Here is a 21,818-nt window from a genome sequence, read left to right on the forward strand (position 1 = left end):
CTGTAGTCAACCATAATCAGGCTGAGTGGCTCACAATTTCCCTCTCTGCAAACAGTCCTACTCTAGAAGGGCAGACACCTGAGGCCAGATGGGGCCATCCCAATACCCTGTCTACCTGGCCACAGATGAGTGGTTCATAGGTATACACCTGACCTAACACAATCCAATCGAAGTACAGTTTGGGGGTATTCAGTTTAAAATGTTTACATTTTGACTCAAATACCCAGGGAAATCTTAAAGTCTTCCTCAGACCATGGTGGGACACAGGGTACAACTCTGTAAAATTAACAGAATACAGATGAGTCCCACACTGAGCTTGCATTTTGCAATAGAGCAGTAAGGGGATCTGGGCCAATGATTCCGATCAATGGAACTAGATCCATTTAAAGAAGAGATTTAAGTACATAAAACAGAAGGGGAAAAAAAGTAGAATATCTATGAATAGAATTCAGAGCCACCACAGAGTAGAAAGGGGAACTGAGTAATAGAAGAACAAAGGAGGAATGTCTCAATAGACTTTTCAAGTAGATCAAAACTGTGGCATCTACTGAAAAAGATGTATAGAAAGAACCCTATGGCCGAAAAAGCAATGAGAATTCAAGTTTCCTGATTGAATTTAATAGTAGAAATCTACATATAGGAGAGAAAGGAGACACAGAGATTTTGACTTCTGCCAAAATGATAAGGAGAAATAAAAATACAGAGCCTCCACTCCACACTCTTACTTTTATATGGAAGAGAGACCTATAATCTGTACTTCCTGCTGGGAAAATAAAAGAAGGCATGATACAGCACACTCTCTCACTCCTCTCTCTAACCCGCATCTTCCAGTATCCAGTTCTCTCAAGATGAACGAAGGAATCTAAGAACAACTGCAGTGCTGACATTCACTTCAATGGAAAAAACAAGCTTTTCCCCTGGAAACTTCACTTACTGCATGTGAGTATGAGATGTATATTACAAGACTACGGGTTTTGAAATCAGACCTAGATTCAAACCCTGGTACCACTGCTATCTGAATGACTGTTAGCATTTAACCTTTCAAAGTCTCCATTTATTTGGGGGGAGGGGGAGGGGAGGGGAGGAGGAGGGAGAGAGAGGAGGTGGAACTAGGGAAACTTGAATTCAGTTGCTAGACATGAGAGGCAGATTAGATAAAATCATTCCTGCAAAGAGCTTGGACATTAGCTATGCTCAATAGACCCCCATGTCCCTATACAATGCCCCATAGTCATTGGGCCACAGATGTACAGTGGATGAAGATGGTCTCTGGCTCGGTTCCATCCTGTAAGATAAAGGGAGGCCATACCGTGGGACTCCAAATCACAAGGTTGGTTCCCTCTAAGAATTGATGGGCCCAGTCCCTTAAAAACCTTTCACATATGGAATATATTGGAGATTAATTAAGTCAATTCATAGACTAACATACATGCTAGTGATTCAGACTCCTTTCTTATAACCACCATTCCTAAATGAGTCCTCACCATTCTCCTAAATCGCAGGAGAGTTTTCTTTCTAAGGAGTTGCACGACCCTAGCTAGTCTCCAATCCAATCCCATCCCCAGATGGTCATCATACCTACCCTGGTAGAAAACTTCAACATTTCATTAAGCAATCACTTGCTCATATTTTTCTCTCCTTCCTTCCTTAGCAATGAATACATCATTCTTTTTGGCCATGAACAACTGAACCCCACTATTATATATGGAGAATTCTCTCTCTTATGAAAGAACCCACCTTCCACTATAGAAGCTGGTGTGCCAACAGTGACAGCAATGCTATCTCACAGAATCAGTTCTGCAGAGTGATTCTGAGCACTGTTCTGACTGAGTGGCTTCTAAGCCAGGTCTGCTGTCTATCCCAGAGGTTCTATGAACTAGTCAATGCGGTGGACACATGCTAAGGTGACCTCCAATGAGTCATGTCCTTCTATAGTCCCCTCCTCTTAAGTCTGAGTAGAACATGTGACTTGCTTCTAACCAATAAAATATGGCAAAGGTGATAGATGTCACTCCCTTGACTAGATTATATTATATGGCAAAGGTGATGTCGCGTCACTCCCGTATGTTATATCATACTGGAGCAAGAGACTCTTCCTTTCTGGCTTTGAAAAGTAGGCTGCCATGTTGTAAGAGGGTCACTCGTGCCTGTGAGAGGGTCAAATTGCGAAGTACAGCAGGCAATCTGTAAGAGCTGTGAGTGGTCTCTGACTGATAGCCAACAAGAAAATGGAGACCTCGGTCTTACAACCACAAGGAGATGAATTCTGCCAACAATCTAAGAAAGCTTGGAAGCAGATCTTTCCCCAGTGACCCTGTAATAACACTGCGGCACTGACCAACACCTGGTGAGATCCCTGAACAGAGGATCTAGTTGAGCCACGTGTGAACTCCTGAGCAATGAACTTGAGATGGTAAATATGTGTTTTTCAAGCTGCTAAATTTGTGGTAATGCGTGACAAAGCAAAAGAAAACAAATCGAGTCAATATCCTCTAATAAGTTTATGTAATGCCTAAATTAACTAAAGTTAATTTCGATGATTTGCTAGCAAATATCTCCAGTGATATTTGAGTGATCCGAATCTTATTCTTCTTTTAATGGCCATTTCAAATTCCATGCATAACTATTCCATTCAAATTACACTAGTCCACACCCATCTCCTTATCACAGATTCTGTAGAAATGGGAAGAAAGTACCATTTCCAGCAACTTCAACTCTCCTCAATCTCACCAACAGCATGCAATACTCTCTCTGGTACAGCGAAGAATATAACAAATGGAAGTTTTCTTCCTTGGGGGACTCTAAACAGAATTCGTTATAGTAAGTAACAAACCACACTTGAATAGTCACTTCTTTTTCAATATTTTACATTTTAAAATGAGCTGAATGAGCTCTTATAAACCATACATTTAGAGAAAAGAACAGTTTTTTATATATATATATATATATATATATATATACACATACATACACACACACACACACGTATATATATATTAACCGAATAGAGAGCTCCTGGTACCATCTGCTTATTCAAAAATGCTGAAAGCATTTTCATCAAATACATGTGAGCTTGCATAAGATTACATATTACTATTTTCTATGAAATTGCAATGGTTTCTTCTGCATCCTGGATAATGTATTCCACTTTTGAATCTAATAATCCAATATCGAAGGTCTATCACCTTGGCTCTTACAAATCAAATGGGTAATTACTCTCAAAAATTCTGGTGAAATTTGAAGGAGAGGGCATTTGGGAGGATGAAGAAAAAGTCTTAAGAGTACCTTCCCTACAGAAGAACAAGTTGCTATCCTTTTTCTTTTCTTTAAGTCTGTTTTTATCAAGATAAGAGGTCTAGGGCTTCCCTGGTGGCGCAGTGGTTGAGAGTCCGCCTGCCGATGCAGAGGACACGGGTTCGTGCCCTGGTCTGGGAAGATCCCACATGCCGCGAAGTGGCTGGGCCCGTGAGCCATGGCCGCTGAGCCTGCGCATCTGGAGCCCGTGCTCCGCAACGGGAGAGGCCACAACAGTGAGAGGCCCGCGAACCGCAAAAAAAAAAAAAAAAAAAGATAAGAGGTCTACATGGACAGAAATGACTAGATAGCTGCATAAACTCTCTGTTCACTTTGATTACTAAAGAAGCAGAGGTAATAAGAGAAAGTGGATGTCCTGACACCCAAAACAACATGTACCTTAATTGATACTGGCTGCCTCTAGAGTGGACAGTCCATTACTGTCCTCTGTCAATACTCTCTTCAAAAATCACGTTCTGAGTTCTCTCACCAGTGAGTCTGATGATCCTCAAACTTGACAACTGTGCTGATAAACTTCAAAGCAGCTTTGACCAATAAAAGGGCTGCATGCAGTTGATAAGGTGGGGCCACTGGGAGCAAAGGGATGTGTGGGATACGGACTGACTGCAAGAGTGGATACCCCTCAGAGGTGGGTATAATTGAGTTAAAACCAGCTATTGGAGTCATGGGTCTCCCCCGTCAGCAGGCAACAGTAAGGGCCCAGTCACTTAGGACTATACTGACTGGCATAAAATCTGACCTGAACATCTACAAAGTTCAGCATTTTAAACATCTAGGAATGTTTAATTTATGGAAATGTCGTAACACAGCCATGGGAGCAGCTTGCTATTGTGACTAGGATAAAAGAAATATAGATGTTATCCTCAGCTTCACACTAATTCAGTAGTGTGTGACCTTGGGTCTATCAGTGTACCTGCTGCCTCCTTCCGAAAATGAGAACAGTATGTCTTCCTACCTATCTCTCGAATGTTTTGAAGCATCACCGGGAAAGGTAAGAGTTATAATCACAAGCTAGGAAACAATGGTATGTATCTGTGGATAGGTACAATAAAAATTAAGTATGATGTCTTTGTTGAAAGGAAAAGGCTTCAAACAATAAAAGCCCCCACCAACTTAAATACTTAAATAAATTACATTCTTTAAAAAATCTATGGAATCAAAAATAAAAAGCCATATTTGGATATAATAACAAAAAATGTCCATGACTACAATATTTCACTAATGAGAAGGTACAGATGCTACATACAGAAGGATTTTATGATGTCCATATGCTTCTCAAATGACTCTCCTTGTTAGCTACTTCTCCATATCTCTATTTAAGAATAACCTACACCTTCCCCACTGAGCAGGTTTAAATTACAGTATAATATGTTGTAATATTTAAACAAATGCAAAATAGAAGTAATGCTAATAAAAAGAAATAAAAGCTATATAACCCTAAAACAAACTTCGATGCAGATATCAATATAAATCTGAACTATGTGTATCATTTAAACTAGTTAATTAAAAAGGTTATCTGGTCAGTTGGCTTCATGATTTAAAACTCCTTAAAACCCAAATATTATCCAAATGCCTGCCAAATATACACAATAAGTCTTTATAGATAATGGCAGTAACTTCATAAAGCAACTCTGTCTACTATAATAATGGGCATAATAATGGGCATAAAACAATCATAGCAGTCTGTGGTAATGTTTAAAATTACCTTTTTAATTTCAGAAGAGCCGTTTTCACTTTTACAGAAGATAGCAGTTTAATATGTCAAACACTCTCTAGCCAGAGTGTACGGTCTGATTTTGCCAATAAAGGCCAGCCCAATAGGCTGAATCAATTGCAGAAGGAGAGAAACGGGAAGACTGAGGAAAAAAACAAAACAAAACCGAAAAAACCCACCTCCCTCCTAACCATAAGCTGGTACTTAATTTAAAACTCTAAACTTCCTTCTGAACAACCTTGTAGGCATCTAACCGTGTCCATTCTGTAGTGGAGATGATCGATTCAGGAGGAGAGCCAGGAAAGCATCTCTCCCTCTAGCTGGCAGGCGGATATCAAAGGTCAGATTCAGGATTCCTACTCTACATACACCTGTTTATGACTGAAACATATATGAAGACATTCACTTTTTCCCACACAGAAAATAACATGTCCCAAGAAAATGTTTCTCTTCTGGAGATTTGCCTCATTCAAACAAAATGGATGAAAATAAATTACAAGAAAGTTCTACAACTGATGAAATTATTTGTCCTTTTGAAAATATAATATTCTTAATAAGCATCTTAAATACAAATGCTTTCCAGAAGGCATGTCAGTGATTTGATGTTTGGGTAATTAAACTGGTCCAAACTGGAACAGTGGTTTAAAAGGAAAAGGAGGACTAATTATCTGTGGTAAAAAGCAAATATCACAATAATTCCCATAATAAACATCCAAAGTACCGAAGAGTAGTTCAAAAGATATCCCTTCCAAACATGATATTTTTAATTGTCCTCAATTACCAACTGCAACTTACTCTGTGCTGTTATTAATTATGGGATTAAAAAGATTTCTAGAACATCAGAAAATAACATCCAGACCTTTTCAAATGTCAAAAGATTTTCTTTCCAAGTAATTTAAATTACTTTTTCTTTAATACAGATTCTCTATGTACTTATTCCCTTTTCCTAGATTTCAATAATGCCTGTAAGATTTGAAAACATGATTGTACTCCAAATACCTGTAATTCCTAAATCTTACCCTTTATGATAAATCTCAGCACAACAAGAGTATTCAGTTGTATAAGCATTGTTATACCACTTGGGGAGAAAAAAAATTAACTCTTCATTTTCTTTTCCGGTTGAAGTTAAACTTTTAAAGCCCTTCTTACCCCACTCCCACATTCTACGTATACACACGGGTACACACACACACACACACACACACACACAATACAGACGTATAATGGGATCTACGTAGATATCCCATTCCTCACAGATTTCAAAATGCTCTAGTTACTTAATCTAAAAGTTCCTTTTAGGAGATTACACACACCTCCCTGGCAGGGAAAACAAACACGACAGATATTCTTGAAATTAGAGCACAGGAGACTCACTAGAGAATTTCCAGTTCCACATTCCAGGAACGGCGTCCTGCGCTCCCGCCGCAGCCCCCTCTCCTCTCAGCCTCGGTCCCGCTCCAGTCAAACCAGGGACGCTCAGGCCTCTGACCCCAGCACCTCTCACTGCGGACCAGGGGGCGATGGCTTCCAAGCCAAACAAACGCCGCCCGCTAGGCACTCAGGGAACGCCCCCGTCCTCGGCTCCCTCAGGTCCTCACTGCGACACCCTCGGGTGGCGTTGAATTAATCAGTTCACCTCAAGAAGTTTACGATTCATCACTCTCCTTCCACTAGCCAAGGAACTGCTTTATCTCCCATCCCCCAGGCTTCGGAACTTTTCTTGAAACCCAGAATTCTCATGTATGGACTTGGAGCTGAAGTCCCCCCATGAAACATCAAAGGTACCCCCACTAAGTATTGCTGCCCTCAAGCAACACGTTGGCAGTACAAACTTTTCATTCATAACTCGGCTCCAACATCCACTGGCTGTGTGTGTGTCGGCGGGCGGGGGGGACATCACGCCGACGACCCCACGCCTCGGCTAGTCTACCAGATGTCGAGGTTTGCACCAAAAAGATCACCTGGCACCGAACTTACGGCCAAGGCGCCCTTAGACCCACCGACCTCTGGGCTGCGAGATGCCAGGCAAGCTGCGTCGGGGTCCGGACTGGGATGCTGTTAACCTGGGAACCCCAGTAGGGAATACAGCAGCGCATCCGGAGGACGCTCGGCACCCCCCGTTCCCAGGGCTTTCCCCGGCCACCAGCCGCGGACCGGGCTGTGGTGCCACTCACCTCCGCCCGCTCCCGCCGAGGTTGTCGCGCCCTCCTTCGCCCCGCGCCGACGACCCCCTAACTTCTCCCCCTTCTCCAAACAGCCATCTTTCGCGGAGGAGAAGAGAATGGCGAAGCAGAAGCAAAGCGGTGACTGAAAGTTGACTCGGGGACCGCCGCTGCTCAGCCAGCAGGGACTTACCGGCCGCGGCAGGCGCCTGAGGAGAAGACTGAGGCGAGGGCGGCGGGCGCGGCGGGGCGGGCTGGGTGTGCGCTACGCGCTGTGCGGGACGCGCCGCCGCCGCCGCCGCCGCCGCCGCCGCCGCCGCGCGGGAGGGGTAGCTCGCGAGGGCGGCCGCGCGGCTGCGAGCAGAGCGGGTGGCGGCGCGCAGAGGATTTGCTAAAAATAGCAACTCTCTGGGAGGGGTGGGGGGCGGAGGTGGGAGGGAGACGGAGAGGCCGGGCCGGGAGCCGCGCCGCGGCTGAGGCTGGGCGGGGTCGCGTGAGAAGAGAGGCAGGACCGGCAGCGAGAGCGCGGACCCCGGCGCCGGAGACCCGGGAGGCACGGGCGCGGGAGAGCGAGGGATGCGGGGACACCTGGGCGCGCGGCCGAGGCGCGGGGAAGGACGCGCGGGGGACGGGAGGGGCCAGAGAGCCGCCTGGGGGTGGAGCGGAGGGGAGCTCGGGGCTGGACCGGCGATTGTTCCTCGGGCAAGGACGGGGCGCCTGAAACGACCTGAGATCTCTGAAGCGAAATACGCCCACGCGAGGCGCAAGGTGCCGGTGGCGCGGCCGGGGTTCGCGCTCCTCCTGCAGGACCCCTGGGCAGCCCGGGGCCGGGTCGAGGACCGTGCCGGGAAGGAGCCGGCCGCTCAGGTGCGCGCGGCGTCCGCGGCTTCACGGCTCCGCGACTTCTTTTTTGAGAGAAGAGAGCGTTGTGGGGCGGTACCTGGAGTGTCCCCGCAGTTGCTTGGACTTCAGAGGATCATTCAAGGGGATTTTCCATTTGGGGTTTTAATGACCAAATGGGAAACGCGAGGAAATATGGTGACGGCTACTGAGAACATGAAGTAGGTTTGTGGCGTTTTAAGTCTGAACAGAGAGCACCATCTGCTCTGAAACCAACCCTGAGAGAAGGGAGGTAGAGTTAGTAGGTCCGAGAATTGACGAGGTGCTCCCCTTCAGTGGTTAGTATTTATATTTTGTGGACTTTTTTTTTAACTCCTATAACTTAGTCCATATTAGTATCACTAATACCTATAGAATTATTTATAAAGCGTAGAACACTGAAAGATGTTTTTAAAAAATGTAACCCTAAACATACTTGTCTCACGCTAACATGTGGTCACTCGAAGAGGCTAATATTTATGGTGTACACTGTTTATAATTTGACCCTCACGCGAATTAAAGCTAGTGTATCTACATACACGTTTATGTTTTCCTCTATGTCATGTAAAAACGCAGCTGGCTCATGGATTATACGGATGTGAAGAACAAGAGAGACCTAACCTAGTGCCCTCATTTTCAGAGGAGGGAACCTGGATCCAGAGAAGTGATGTGATTTGACCAAGGTCTCTCAAGTTAGTGGCAGGGTTCAGTTTAAACCCTAAGATTAAAGCCAAACTACCAATGCCATAAAACCAGGATAACTCCAAGAAAGTTAGTGGTATGGTGCCTGTAATTTAATTTAAAATAGTCCAGCATTCATGGTAGAATGAAGGCATGTTGTGGTTAGATTTAACCCTCACTTTGCTCTAATCAAGAATTCACCTTCCAAGCGTTGTCAGCTACCTTTAAATAAAAAGGTCACACTCCTAAGGCCGTTGGTGCTAGAACTTCGTCTAGCTTAATTTTCTGTCTGTGCTAGGAATTCCATTGATGAGCATGATGAATCTTGTAATGGGCTCTCAGTGGTGAAATCTGTTGTGTTGACTATTTTAGGGAAACTCCTCATTCTCATATGAATTAGGTATAAGCAGGTATAAACATTTAGTGACTTTTCACCCTTTACTTTCCAAAATGGAACCCTTTCTGAAATGGTCAAGTGTCCAGCCCTTTTTTTTTTAAAGATGATATTTCTGTTTGCCTACTACTGACTCAAAAGGAAACAATTTTCCCTCTATTGTCTCTCAAGAAAACCTTTCATGTGAAGTCGATTTTGAAGCACCAAAAACACTTTCTGAAGCACAAAAAAATATATATTGCTGGGATTTCACTAGATATTTATGTAATAAAGGTGTGTATGGCCAAATTGAACTTGTCTTTACCCCTTAGGGAGGTGGTACAGGCCGTAGTTATTCTTTACTCAACTCTAATTATTTATGTCTACCTCATCTAGGTTATTTCACAAGGCGCTGAATTCCTTGTCATTCTCTTAGATATTTGAATGCCGACTTTGAGCAAGGCACTTGCTGGGTGCTACGGGAGATTCAAATATTCTAAAGATATGGTTTAGTAGAAAAGTTTCTCTTAAAAGTTGTGATGGCGCTCCCACAGGTCTCTGTTCCAACCTAAATTACAGCATTTATGACGCTGTATTATAATTATTTTTCTGGTTTTACTCTCTCCTCAACTGAGCAGTGGGAGAACATAGATACTCATTCCTATTTCTTGTAGTTTTTTTTTTCACACACACACTGTATTTTATTTTTACAAGAGATAAACTTCTTGTAGTTTTTTTTTTAATAGGCTATATTTTAGAGCAATTGAGAAGATACTATAGAGAGTTCCCATATATTCCCCCACATACACACTTCATTTTTCTGTTGTTAACATGTTACATTAGTATTGTATACTTGTTACAATTAATGAACTAATGTTGATACATTATTATTAACTGGAGTCCATAGTTTGTTCATATTTCCTTAGTTTTTACCTAATGTCCTTTTTCTGTTTCAGGGTCCCATCAAAGGATCCCACATTCTTTTTAGTGATCATGTCTCCTCAGGCTCCTCTTGGCTGCGACAGTTTCTCAGGCTTTCCTTGTTTTTCATGACAATGACAGTTTTCAGGAGTAATGATCAAATATATTGTAGGATGCCCACTTTTAGAATTTGTCTGACATTTTTCTCATGATGACACTGGGTTTATGGGTTTGGTGACGAAGATCATAAAGTGCCTTTTCAGCACATCATATAAAGAGTACATGTTAGCAACATGATTTATCCCTGTTGATGTTGACCTGGTTGAAACAGTGTTTGGAAGGAAGTCACTATGCACAGCCTACACACACGTAAGGAGTGGGAACTTAGCCCTGCCTCCTTTAGGGCAGAGTATCTACATAATTTTTTTGGAATTCTTGTGCACTCATTTGTACTTTCTTCTCCAGGAGTTAGCATAGTGCCCTCACCATCATAGGCTGTTACGGATTGCAAGACTAGGTTTAAACAAATTTTCCCTGCAGGAAAATGGATAATATTCTCTGCATTTTAGCAGAAAAAGAAAAAGCCTTATGATAAAGCTCCATTTTTTTTAAATGTTAGGCATAGAAGGGAAGATAAATGAGGTGTTTGTGGTGGTGGTGGTGATGCTAGATGTTGTGTAGTTTTCTTTATAGGGAGAAGTACTGCATACATTTTATTACCGTTTGAAATGTCTGGGGCATCCCCCAGGGGGCCAGACCTCCCACTACACCGATTAGCCATATGACTTATTTTATCCAATGAAATGTTAGCAGAAGTGATGTGCCACTTTCAAGGGGAATCTTTAACCGCCTTCCTGTTGTTCCTCTATTACTCTTGCCCTCAGCCACTAGATTAGCATTTTAGCATATGAGGACAGTCCCTTCCAGAAATAAAGGCCACACTGAGCCCTCTACCAAATCACAGAGGACATAAATATCAGCAAGGAATAAACCACTGATATTTGGGGGTTTGTTGTTACCACACCTTTGCCTAACCTATCCATTCTGACTGCAGAGTCCTTCCTGAGTTTCTATAATTGGACCACCAAGTGCTATGCTTGATTCAGTTCTCATCAGTGATCACCTCTGAAGTACAGCCTTTTAGGACCTCCTTGTGTTTTGTTATGACAAAGGTATGTTTTAAAATTGTTTTCCATTATGTTTAAAAATAAATGTTTCTTATGAATGATAAAAATCCCATCCTTTATTTATGACACTGTCAATAAAATTAATTGAACACCCACTAAATGCAGAACCCTGTAGCACATCCTGTAATTTGTTTTTTCTGAATACTAGTTTCAGGGTGATACCATTTAAAAAGTAAAGATACAATACTTAGAAGTAATAGATAAAGACATTTAGCTAGAATAATATACCAGAGGATGATTTTACTATGAAGCTAATGAGGCTTTGGTTTCAGAGACCCTCATTTGCACAGACGTCTTCTAAGGCTCTGTATTTATAATTTAGTGTTATTTTACTTAATAGGGCCCCAAATATGTATAAGCTTCAGACCCACCAAACCTGGCTCTTTCCCTGTATAATACCAAATATGAAAGGATGAAAAAAAAAAAGAGCTGTAAGAATTATAAGAATGACAGGCAACATTCCCACAGTCTGTGCATCTGACCTCCCAGAAAGTGTTCCGTGCAAGGTGGCCCTGAAGTTTGGGTTCCCTGGTCAGATTTAAAACTGAGTCAGCATGTGCATCTATAATAAGAGAAGAGAATATATCCATGATCAAGCAGAGCCTCTTGAACTCAGAAACTACCCAACCTGCAAGGCCAATTCTGTACACCCACTGTAGCATTTTTCCATCATGTACCTTTAATTTTGTTCGTAATCCCAAAAAATCTTTGAGTACATTATTAGTCCTCTCCATAAAAGTTCCAGTTTTCACTGAGATCATTTTTTCCTAGAAGTCATTTCATTTTGAAAATAATTTTTCTCATGGCTGCTGATAACCTCCTCGGGAGGTTTAAGTGACTATTTTTTCTGAATTCATTTTGTCCATTTCTAGGTCTGCAACAATGGATATTGTATAGCTCATCATCTGTTCAGGAATTCCCCGTTGAAGGGAGAGGTCTATGCACTAATAGAGGTTGTAATGTTACGCATTAAGGATTTCTTTCCCTTGCTAAATATTGAATGGAAACTAGATGAATATGCTGCCTCTATTTTTAATAATTCCTTTCTTAAGCAAAAATGTGTGGGTCATAGTAAAGTTTAATCACAACCCCTTGCTCATTTATGAAATATTCTTAACTGCAATTAGTCACATACAGATGTGAAGTGCTGTTATCATGTGCATGTTAGCAGGCTGTCAAACCGAGTTTTCGAATTATGAAACAATCAAAGAAAAGCCTTTGCTTTTTATACTTTCACAGTGAGTTTCTTTTAAAAGAGTAGTTTTCATATCCATATTAAAGTGATTTATGTACCTCTAATCTATAGCTAATCAGCTTACAGTGAAAGAAATTCATTCAAAATCTAGATGTAGGGGCTTCCCTGGTGGCGCAGTGGTTGAGAGTCCGCCTGCCGATGCAGGGGACACGGGTTCGTGCCCCGGTCCGGGAAGATCCCACATGCCGCAGAGCGGCTGGGCCCGTGAGCCATGGCCGCTGAGCCTGCGCGTCCGGAGCCTGTGCTTCGCAACGGGAGAGGCCACAGCAGTGAGAGGCCTGCGTACCGCAAAAAAAAAAAAAAAAAAAAAAAAAGCTAGATGTATATTTAAATGCACATGCCTATATTTATACATAATACTGGCGGGTAAATTAAAAGTGTTTATTAGAAAATAATTCTTAACATAACTAAATTTTATGCCAATTAAGTTAAAGGAAGAACTTGAACAAATTAATGCCATTTGTGGGTTGTTTTTCACTATGCTTGAAGTAATCATTAAGTTATATTTTAGCTCTTAAAAAATGTTACCTTATGATGTGAAAGTATAAATTTAATGTTACCTTTTGAACTTAGGCTGTTCAACCAGCTGCATAATGTTGTTTGCCATACGAATAAACATATACTACAAATTTTAGGAAGCCTTCCTTTTTAAAGGAACCTATTTTCAGTCCTCTAAGAGTTAAAGTTTGCTTTCAGCTGTGGAAAGTCTAAATAAACAGTGCCTTGAGTAAACTAAAAGTTTTATTTATTTATATTTTTAGCACAATAAGAAGTCTGGAGATAGGAAGCTGCTGGTATTGGTTTGGTAGCTCAAGGATGGAAGGGCAAGTTTTTGTGATTTTTCAAGGCCTTTTCCTTATTGTCTGAAATGGCTGTTGCAGCTCCAGACATCAAATCTACTTTCTACAGGGTAGGAAAAGGCAAGGGTGAGGGGAAACGTAAAATAGGTAACACATATATATCAAGGAAACAGAAACTTTCTCAGAAGTCCCAAACAGACTACTACCTAGTTCTCACTAGCCACAGCTATGTCATGCCATCAACCCTGTCTGCAAGGGAGTCTGGGATAGCAAATTTTATATTTATTTATTATTTATTTTTCCAGCCTCTATACTAGAGAAAGACAAGGGAAAGAGAGTTTGAATGGGTGAGTGAACCAACCCATAATATCTTCCATAACTCCAAAGTTGTTTCAAAAAATTGATATTGGCTCTACTAGAAAAATTCTGTTACTCAGTATTGTTAAAAAGACTGTGTTTCGTTGCAGAATTTCATGGAGTTTCAGAAGTTTGTTACCCTGATTTTAGTGATTAAATCTAATCCAGTTCAATTTTACAAATGAGGAAACTGAGATCCAGAAGTTTTAAGTAACTAGCCGAAGACCACAGTCAGGTCCTGATTTTTTCAGAACTAAGGGCCCCTCTCTGATCTAACACATACCTTCTGTGTCAGCATCCTCCTCCAAGTGAAATTCTTGCCCAGTCTGCCTTTTCTGTGTAAGCACAAAAAAGAAGGAAGGAAGGAAAGAAGGAAGGGAGGGAGGGAGGGAGGAAAGAAGGAAGGGAGGAAGAAGGAAGAAAAGTATGCCTACCTTCCTTTTCTAACCTATTACTTTCTTCTGAGCCAAAATTCCATACATGGTAAAAATTTTCCAATACATTTGATATTATTTGGATTAGTATTTAAAGACAGTTTACCACTATAACCCTCCTTTTCTGCTGTCCCATTCTAAATCTTCTGCTGTTAACTTTGCAGTTATTATTTCTGAACATTCAGAACACTGGAATGCACCTTCCTTCTCTAAAGATGATCGTAATTGCCTAAAAGGAGTACATTCTCTCCTATAGTTCCTGTGGCTGCCTAAGAAGATAGGATACAACCATAAAAATAGTCTTAAGAAAATTTAAATTTAGAAAAAAAGATTAATTTGGGGGAGTGATTATTAACAAAAAATTATTTGTTTTATAATAGTTTTGATCATTGAAATCTATAATCATGGAGTATTAAGTATAATTGGAAAATCTATGGAAATTTTTCATAAAATTTATGAAACAAGTGTTTAAAAAATTTAATCTCTGGATTTTATTACATAATAAGCTTTTCTAGTGACTTCAAAATTCCCAGTTTTTGTTTTCATGCAATTCAGGAACACATAGAAAGTATTAAGTAAATTAATTCCCATTATGCCGTTGTCTTTTTTCTTTTAATAATTTATGGTAGGGCTTCCCTGGTGGCGCAGTGGTTGAGAGTCCGCCTGCCGATGCAGGGGACACGGGTTCGTGCCCCGGTCCGGGAAGATCCCACATGCCGCGGAGCGGCTGGGCCCGTGAGCCATGGCTGCTGGGCCTGCGCGTCCGGAGTCTGTGCTCCGCAACGGGAGAGGCCACAACAATGAGAGGCCCACGTACCACCAAAAAAAAAAAAAAAAAAAAAAATAATTTATGGTAATATGAATTTGTTTGAAATTATAGGCATTATTTCTTCCAAGCAAAAGAATAGCAATAAACAGCTTTTAAATTATCTGAATGTCACTGGCAGAAAATTCTTAAAAGAGAAAACACCAGGGTTTTATAACTAAATTTTCATAAATTGCCATGCGACTCTTAACAGAATATCAAATATAAGACAACGATGGAACTGAGTAGAGGGTAACATGAACTTGTCTTAAGGGTGGCACTGCTCTGAGATCAAGTCTTTTATTGGACAAATGATCAACTTCACTAAGCCACAGAACATGTATTTTACTCTCTGAAAAGGAAACAAAGCCCTACAGGTATAAAGACAGTGAACAAGTAACAGTCTGACAATGAATTCTGTTGGCGTATTTGCTTTCTTTAAGTTCTGCACAATTGCAAACAGCTCCCCCAAAACTCAAGGTTTACTTCATGCTCATGAAATCGCTCCTTGGCAGTTGAGCTGCCATTCTCCTCCATGATGTGTCTGTTCCTGGGCTTAGACAGGCAGAGCATAGCTATCTCGAAAGTGCATTCTTGGCAGAGGGAGCAAAGCTCTGGAGGACACTGGTTCTAAAAGCTTCTGTGTGAAAGTCGCATACATCAATTCCTCCCATATTTCATTAGCAAAGGCAAGTCACTTAGCCAAGTCTAACTTCAATGCAGTAGAAAGTACAGTCCTCTCACAGGGAGGAGCCTCAAGTAGTACTGATAATAATATAATAATATTTATTAGGGATTTCCTGTACACCAGGCACTAGTCTAGGTTATCCCATTTAATTGTTATAACAATCCTAAAATCTGGGTGCTAATAGTTGTCACCACTGAAGAGGAAATTGAGGCAGATTAAGTTAACTAATGCTAAAATCCCACAGCTAGCCAGTGAAGATTGGAGCCTAAAATCAAACACAGGCAGTCTGCCTCCAGAGCCTAGCTCCTAACCAGTGTGCTGAAGCAGCACACAAAGTCCTAGTCCACAGTTTACTGATTATGGAATGAAGGAGACAAAAGATGCAATATTGAGAAATATGAGATAAACAAAAGAAGCTCATAAGACTCTAGCACTAAGCCAGTCCTGGTAATACACATATTCAGTAAACTTGATTACTTGCAAAAGCAATCCATGCATCCCTTGCAATATCCATAGCAGTAGAGAAAGAGCCATTCCTAGGGATTGAGGCTAAGAAGACCAAGAAGGATAGTGTGTGAAAGATTATATTTATTGGAAAAACAAAAAACAAAGATCAAAACCAAGGAGACCTAAATTAACTAATATGTGGATGCCTGGCCTTTCAGACTAGTGAACTGCCTCTCCCTGATTAAGAGGGATTTGTGATCAAAAGTAAACTTACACACAATGTTTCCTTATTTTTAGCTATCTATACTAAAGTGCTATCACCAATCTTAATGTGGTAACAGTTTTGTCTATAATACCTACTTGTGACTCACTCTCAAATGATGCCATTTTATCAAACCTGGAATTTCATTGATATTGTTTCTAGCAATAGTAGCCATCAGAAAGAACCATTCTGACATTGCCATTGTGACCACATTGGTATTATCCTTAACATCACAGCAGCTCACATTCAGTGAGATTTAACAAGTATCAGGCATTTTGCTCTGCTATTTCAATCAATCCAAATAATAACTTGATAAGAAATATACCAGTATAACCCATCTTCTGCACTTGAGGAAACTGAGTCTTAAGGGATTAAGCAACTTGTCTAAAATCACAGAGCTGGTAAGTGATGAGTCAGGATTAGATGCCAGCTCTGTCTGATCCTACAGCCTAGCTTTTACATAAGTGCCTAGGCAGTCACTTTGTCCTCCTTGTGTCACTCCAGATGAGTTAGAGGAGTAGGCAGGAGAGCATAAAATTAAAGCCCACATTTACACAATTATATGAAAGATATGTATAATCAATAAATAAGTTTTTTTTTCCAAACCTACAACTTTACTTTTCATTCTTCTTGTCACACTGTCGATCATTTCACCATGTCCCACATCCACCAGAGTAAGAAAGAATCTGATATTGATTATATTCTAGCACAAATAGATTTCCATGGGGAAGATAAGCTTGCTGCTGTTACCACAGAATTGTTTCTAGCAGCTGGTGTGGACCAATGAGTATGTCTGCTATGCTGCTACACACTTTTCCAAGTTGTTGGTCCCACTCTTTCCCTACTAACTGAAATCAGCCCAGCCCTCTCTCTCTTTGCCCCAACAGCCTAGTTGCTTCTCCTTCTTCTTTCTCTAGCTCTTCAACAAAAAATTTCCCAGGTGTGTCTGCATACACACTTAGAACACATAAGCTTATCACATAAAATACTGTATACAGTTGACCCTTGAACAATAGGAGGGTTAGGGGCGCCAACCCCGTGAAGTTGAAAATCTACGTGTAATTTTACAGTCAGACTCCCATCCCTGATTCCACATCCACAGATTCAACCAAGCATGGGTCATGTAATACCGTACTGTGTATTTAGTGAAAAAAATCTGCCTATAAGTGGACCTGCACAGTTCAAACCTGTGTTGTTCAAGGGTCAACTGTATTTGTTTTATCCCTATTATTCCTGAGTTCTAATCCTGGCCCTCTGATACACTAAAAAAAGGGAACCGTTTTTGTTTTTAATTAAAATTTAAGTTAGGCTTTGAATATAAATCACAATTTATATTAAACCTCTCACCTTGAATAGACAAATAGATGACTGAATGGATAAATAAATGAACAAAATATTGACTGAGCACATTATTAAATGTGTCAATTCATTTTGGGTTCCGACCTTAATTGTTCATTTATGCTCTGCTCTTCATCATTTGTGCCTTTCTGTAATCCGTAATCAGTAGCTGAGTTTTACTGAATCACATTTTCAGTTTAATCTCAATGTAATTTCAGTTTCATAGTAATCGGGTCACATTTTCAGTTGAAAGGGAATATTTCATCCATTCCCTCCAGGCCCACTCTCCTCCCAGTCTGGCTCTGTGCCTAGAAAGCTGGCCTCTGCAGACTGCATCACCTGGACTTCCTTGCCTTTGGGCTACTGGTTGGGTTTTGCCTGTGGGAAGCTCAGAGAAAGAAGTCACACCATTCTTAGTCCAACCTCTCCAGCTCTGCCTACTGAGCCATAATTTGGCAGTGACTGCATTCCTCTTCAGCCTGCAGCTCCCACAGATGCAGCTCTCACAGGGTTCTGCTCAACTGCTTTCACCCCTCAACACCTCAGGCTGAGGGACATGAAGGACTTGTTGCTATTTCTGGGCTGTAGGTATTTCTCTACAACTTGTTGACTCTTCTCACACTGCCCACATCTCCATGAGAAGTGACTCAAACCCTCTTTACCCCTTTGATTGTGCCACCTGTTTTCCTGCTTGGACGGTAATATAGGCTAAAAACCACCTGTACTAATAATAAAGTTTTAAATTAGTCAACCACAAAATGCTCTGACTGCAGCTACCATATAGCTCTATCATCATCACAAGAGTAAGGTTGGATAACTGTTTTAAGGCACATCAGGGCGCTCACCAAAGCCAAAATTCTAAGATAACTCAAGAACACTGGATTTTCCCATCCAAGATTATTTAACATAAGTGGGATGTGTGTATTCCACCAAGTTTTAGCCTCACCAGAAAGGGAACGATCACTGTGTATGTGTGTGTGTGTGAATGTGTGTGTGTGGGTGTGTTTCAACTTAAGATGTACATGTGTGTCTTCAATGGGCATATCTAACACAATAATAGTGGTATTGACATGACAAGTAGCAGGTTGCATGGAAGTGGATCCTCCACATAAAACATGTGAATTATGGACCAAGAAGAAATCTGTTTTTGAAGCACTTGTCACAGATAAGCATTCTTTCCATTACAGTGTGTTCTTAGGGGCCATGATTGAAGAAAGTAATATTCCTGTCAGTCTTCAAAAGAGGCTGTTCAATATTCCCAACTCCAAAGGCAAATTTAGAATAGATGGTCTAACAGCATAATGAGGTGTTAGGAGAATTGGAAGAATAGGAAACTTCACCATATATGAAGAAAAGGAAAAACTGTGGTGCTTCTCCCATTTGGTTTTTTCATTAGCATCATGGTTCATAACAAAACTACCAAACAACCGAAAAGGGGCAGTTTGTTGGGAAAATATCAAAGTAATCAATAAAAATAATCAATAAAAATAGTCTTTAATAAATGCAAAATAGTGAGCAAAATACAGATGACTCAAGGAATGAGGATTAGTTCCATAATGCAGTAAAGAACATTTTAAACTACTTCTGTTGCTTTGGAACTGCATGCTTCTTTATTATTCCTCCAGTCTTGGTATTTATTTGTATTTTTTAAATGTAATGTCACCATTGTACCTCTTATGGATGCATTTCTTTTTATACCTTAAAGAAATTGACTTTCCCTGAATGAATTCAGAGTAGGGTAAATCCCTACTCTGGTGACACAGGAAGAGCCTGAATTTACTTCCTCCCACGGACACAGCAAACATACACCCACCTGTGGATCAATCCCCTCTGAAAAAAACCTGAGAAGTAGCTGAACACCTGCTCCACAGCAAATGATAAAAAGGATGACATGAAGTTAGGTAGGAGAGGCAGAAAAACGCTCTTACCAAAAAACCCACCCCCTGACATACATTAGGAGGGATCTCACCAGACAGGGGCTGCTCCTGGAGAAGCAAGGGATTGGCACCCAACATCAGGCACACCAGCCCCTAGAATCTACACAAGAGGGAGGAGCACCCAAAATACTTGGCTTAGAAAACCAATGGTGGTAGGGGGCTTCCCTGGTCGCTCAGTGGTTAAGAATCCACCTGCCAATGCAGGGGACACAGGTTCAATCCCTGGTCCGGGAAGATCCCACATCCCACATGCCACATGCCACGGAGCAACTAAGCCTGTGTGCCACAACTACTGAGCCTGTGCTCTACAGTCCACACACCACAACTACTGAGCCTGCATGCCACAACTACTGAAGCCTGCACACCCCAGAGCCTGTGCACCACAACCACTGAGCCCATGTGCCACAGCTACTGAAGCCCATATGCTCTAGGGTCCGCATGCCACAACTACTGAAGCCCACGCACTTAGAGCCCATGAAGCCACCACAATGAGAAACCTGCGCACCTCAATGAAGAGTAGCCCCCACTCGACACAACTAGAGAAAGCCCATACGCAGCAACAAAGACCCAATGCAGCCGAAAATAAATTAATTAATTAACTGATTTATTTAAAAAAAAGAAAACCAATGGGGCTGCCATCCAAGGGTCCCAAAGTGCTATGGGAAACTGAGACTCTCCTCTTAAAGGGCTCCCATGCAATCTCACTCACCCTGAGACCCAGCAAAACAATAGCAGCTTGAAAAGTGCCACAACTATACATGAAATAGAGTCATTTGTGAATATAAAAGCATCGGGTAGAGAGATGGGGATGGTGGAAACACTCCGTGGAGACTGAGACACTGACAGACACCACTGTTGTACTCCCACCTAACCTGCCAGTACAGGCGGGCAAGCTGCGACATGGAGGCAAGCAAGCAATTGTGGGCACTACCCTGCCCGTTGCTGAAGCCAGAGAGCTCCAGTGGCTTGCAGCACTCTCCCACTTCCTGGCTGGGGTAGGTGTGCTTGACAGTTGTGGCTTTCTCCTCCTCCCTAGCTAAAGTCTGCCAACTCAACACTTCCCTGCCCCCTGGCTAGGGCTGGTGTTCTCCCACCCATGGCCTAAAGCCAACACGTGCACAGACAAGACATTCTCATGGTACATTGCTGAAGCCAGTGGGTGCAAATAGTCAAGTCATTTCCTTGTTGCCTTCCTGAAGCAAGAGAATAAGCCCTGACCTCTACACTCTCCAGCTACCTAAAGCCAGCGGGTACATGCAATTCACACAGGGGACACATCTTGATCTCTTGGCCCTGGTGGCCAAGGGGACCAGCATTCCTGAGCTCCACAGGACTGTAACAATCAGAAAGACAGTTCTTGGCAGGCCACCACTCCCAGGGCACTGTGCTGACAGCTGACTGTAACACAATCCCAGTCTTCCTATGGAAAAAACCTATTTACATAGCCTGAAGTCTCACCCTGCAGGACAGGCTTCAGGTTACCCTCACATCTGGAGGCTAAAGAGGTGCTTTCAGGAAATATAAGCAAGGAGACCCCATCCTTGCACACCCCTTTAGCTTTACTAAGACTCCCCAGAAAAGAGCCTATACGCTTATCAGGAGCCACAATTTTTGCAACTGTTCCCAGGAGACACCTGCAGATCTCCTGGTCTGGAGGCCAGCAGGCATTAAGATTAAGGCCCCACAGGACTGAATATATATGCATACTTTAAAAGCTACTGTCTGAGGGTCTGGCATCTAATGAGCCTGAAATTAAGTGCTAAATGAGATTTCTCTCTTTCGAACACTGATAGGCTTCAGCAAACACCCAACAATAGAAGCATATCAAGAATAAATCAGGCAGCACCTCTTACAGAGCCAGGACAGGCGAGTGTCCTGAGACCTACCCTCCCCACACAGTGGATGGGCCACAACTGGGTTATCAAGCACCCCAAGACACCACCCTCCTTGCAGCAACCAAGCTTTAACCTGCCTAGGTGGGTGCTCTGAGCCCTGCCCTCACTGCACAGTAGCCATGGCCCTAACACAGCCAGAGGGTGCACACAGCTCACACAAGGAAGGCCCACAGAGTTGCATAGTGGTTCTGGTGGCCAGGAGAAATTGTGCTTCTGGGTCACACAGAAAATCTCCTACACAAGATCATTACTTCAAGACTGAGGGAGGTAAGTGTTTCACCTAATACATACAGACAAACACAGAGAGACAGGTAAAATGAGGAGACAGAGGAATATGTTCCAAACCAAAGAACAATGTAAATCCCCAG

The sequence above is a fragment of the Hyperoodon ampullatus genome (genome assembly GCF_949752795.1).
Source record: "Hyperoodon ampullatus genome assembly, chromosome: 9".
In the NCBI taxonomy this organism is placed as follows: domain Eukaryota; kingdom Metazoa; phylum Chordata; class Mammalia; order Artiodactyla; family Ziphiidae; genus Hyperoodon; species Hyperoodon ampullatus.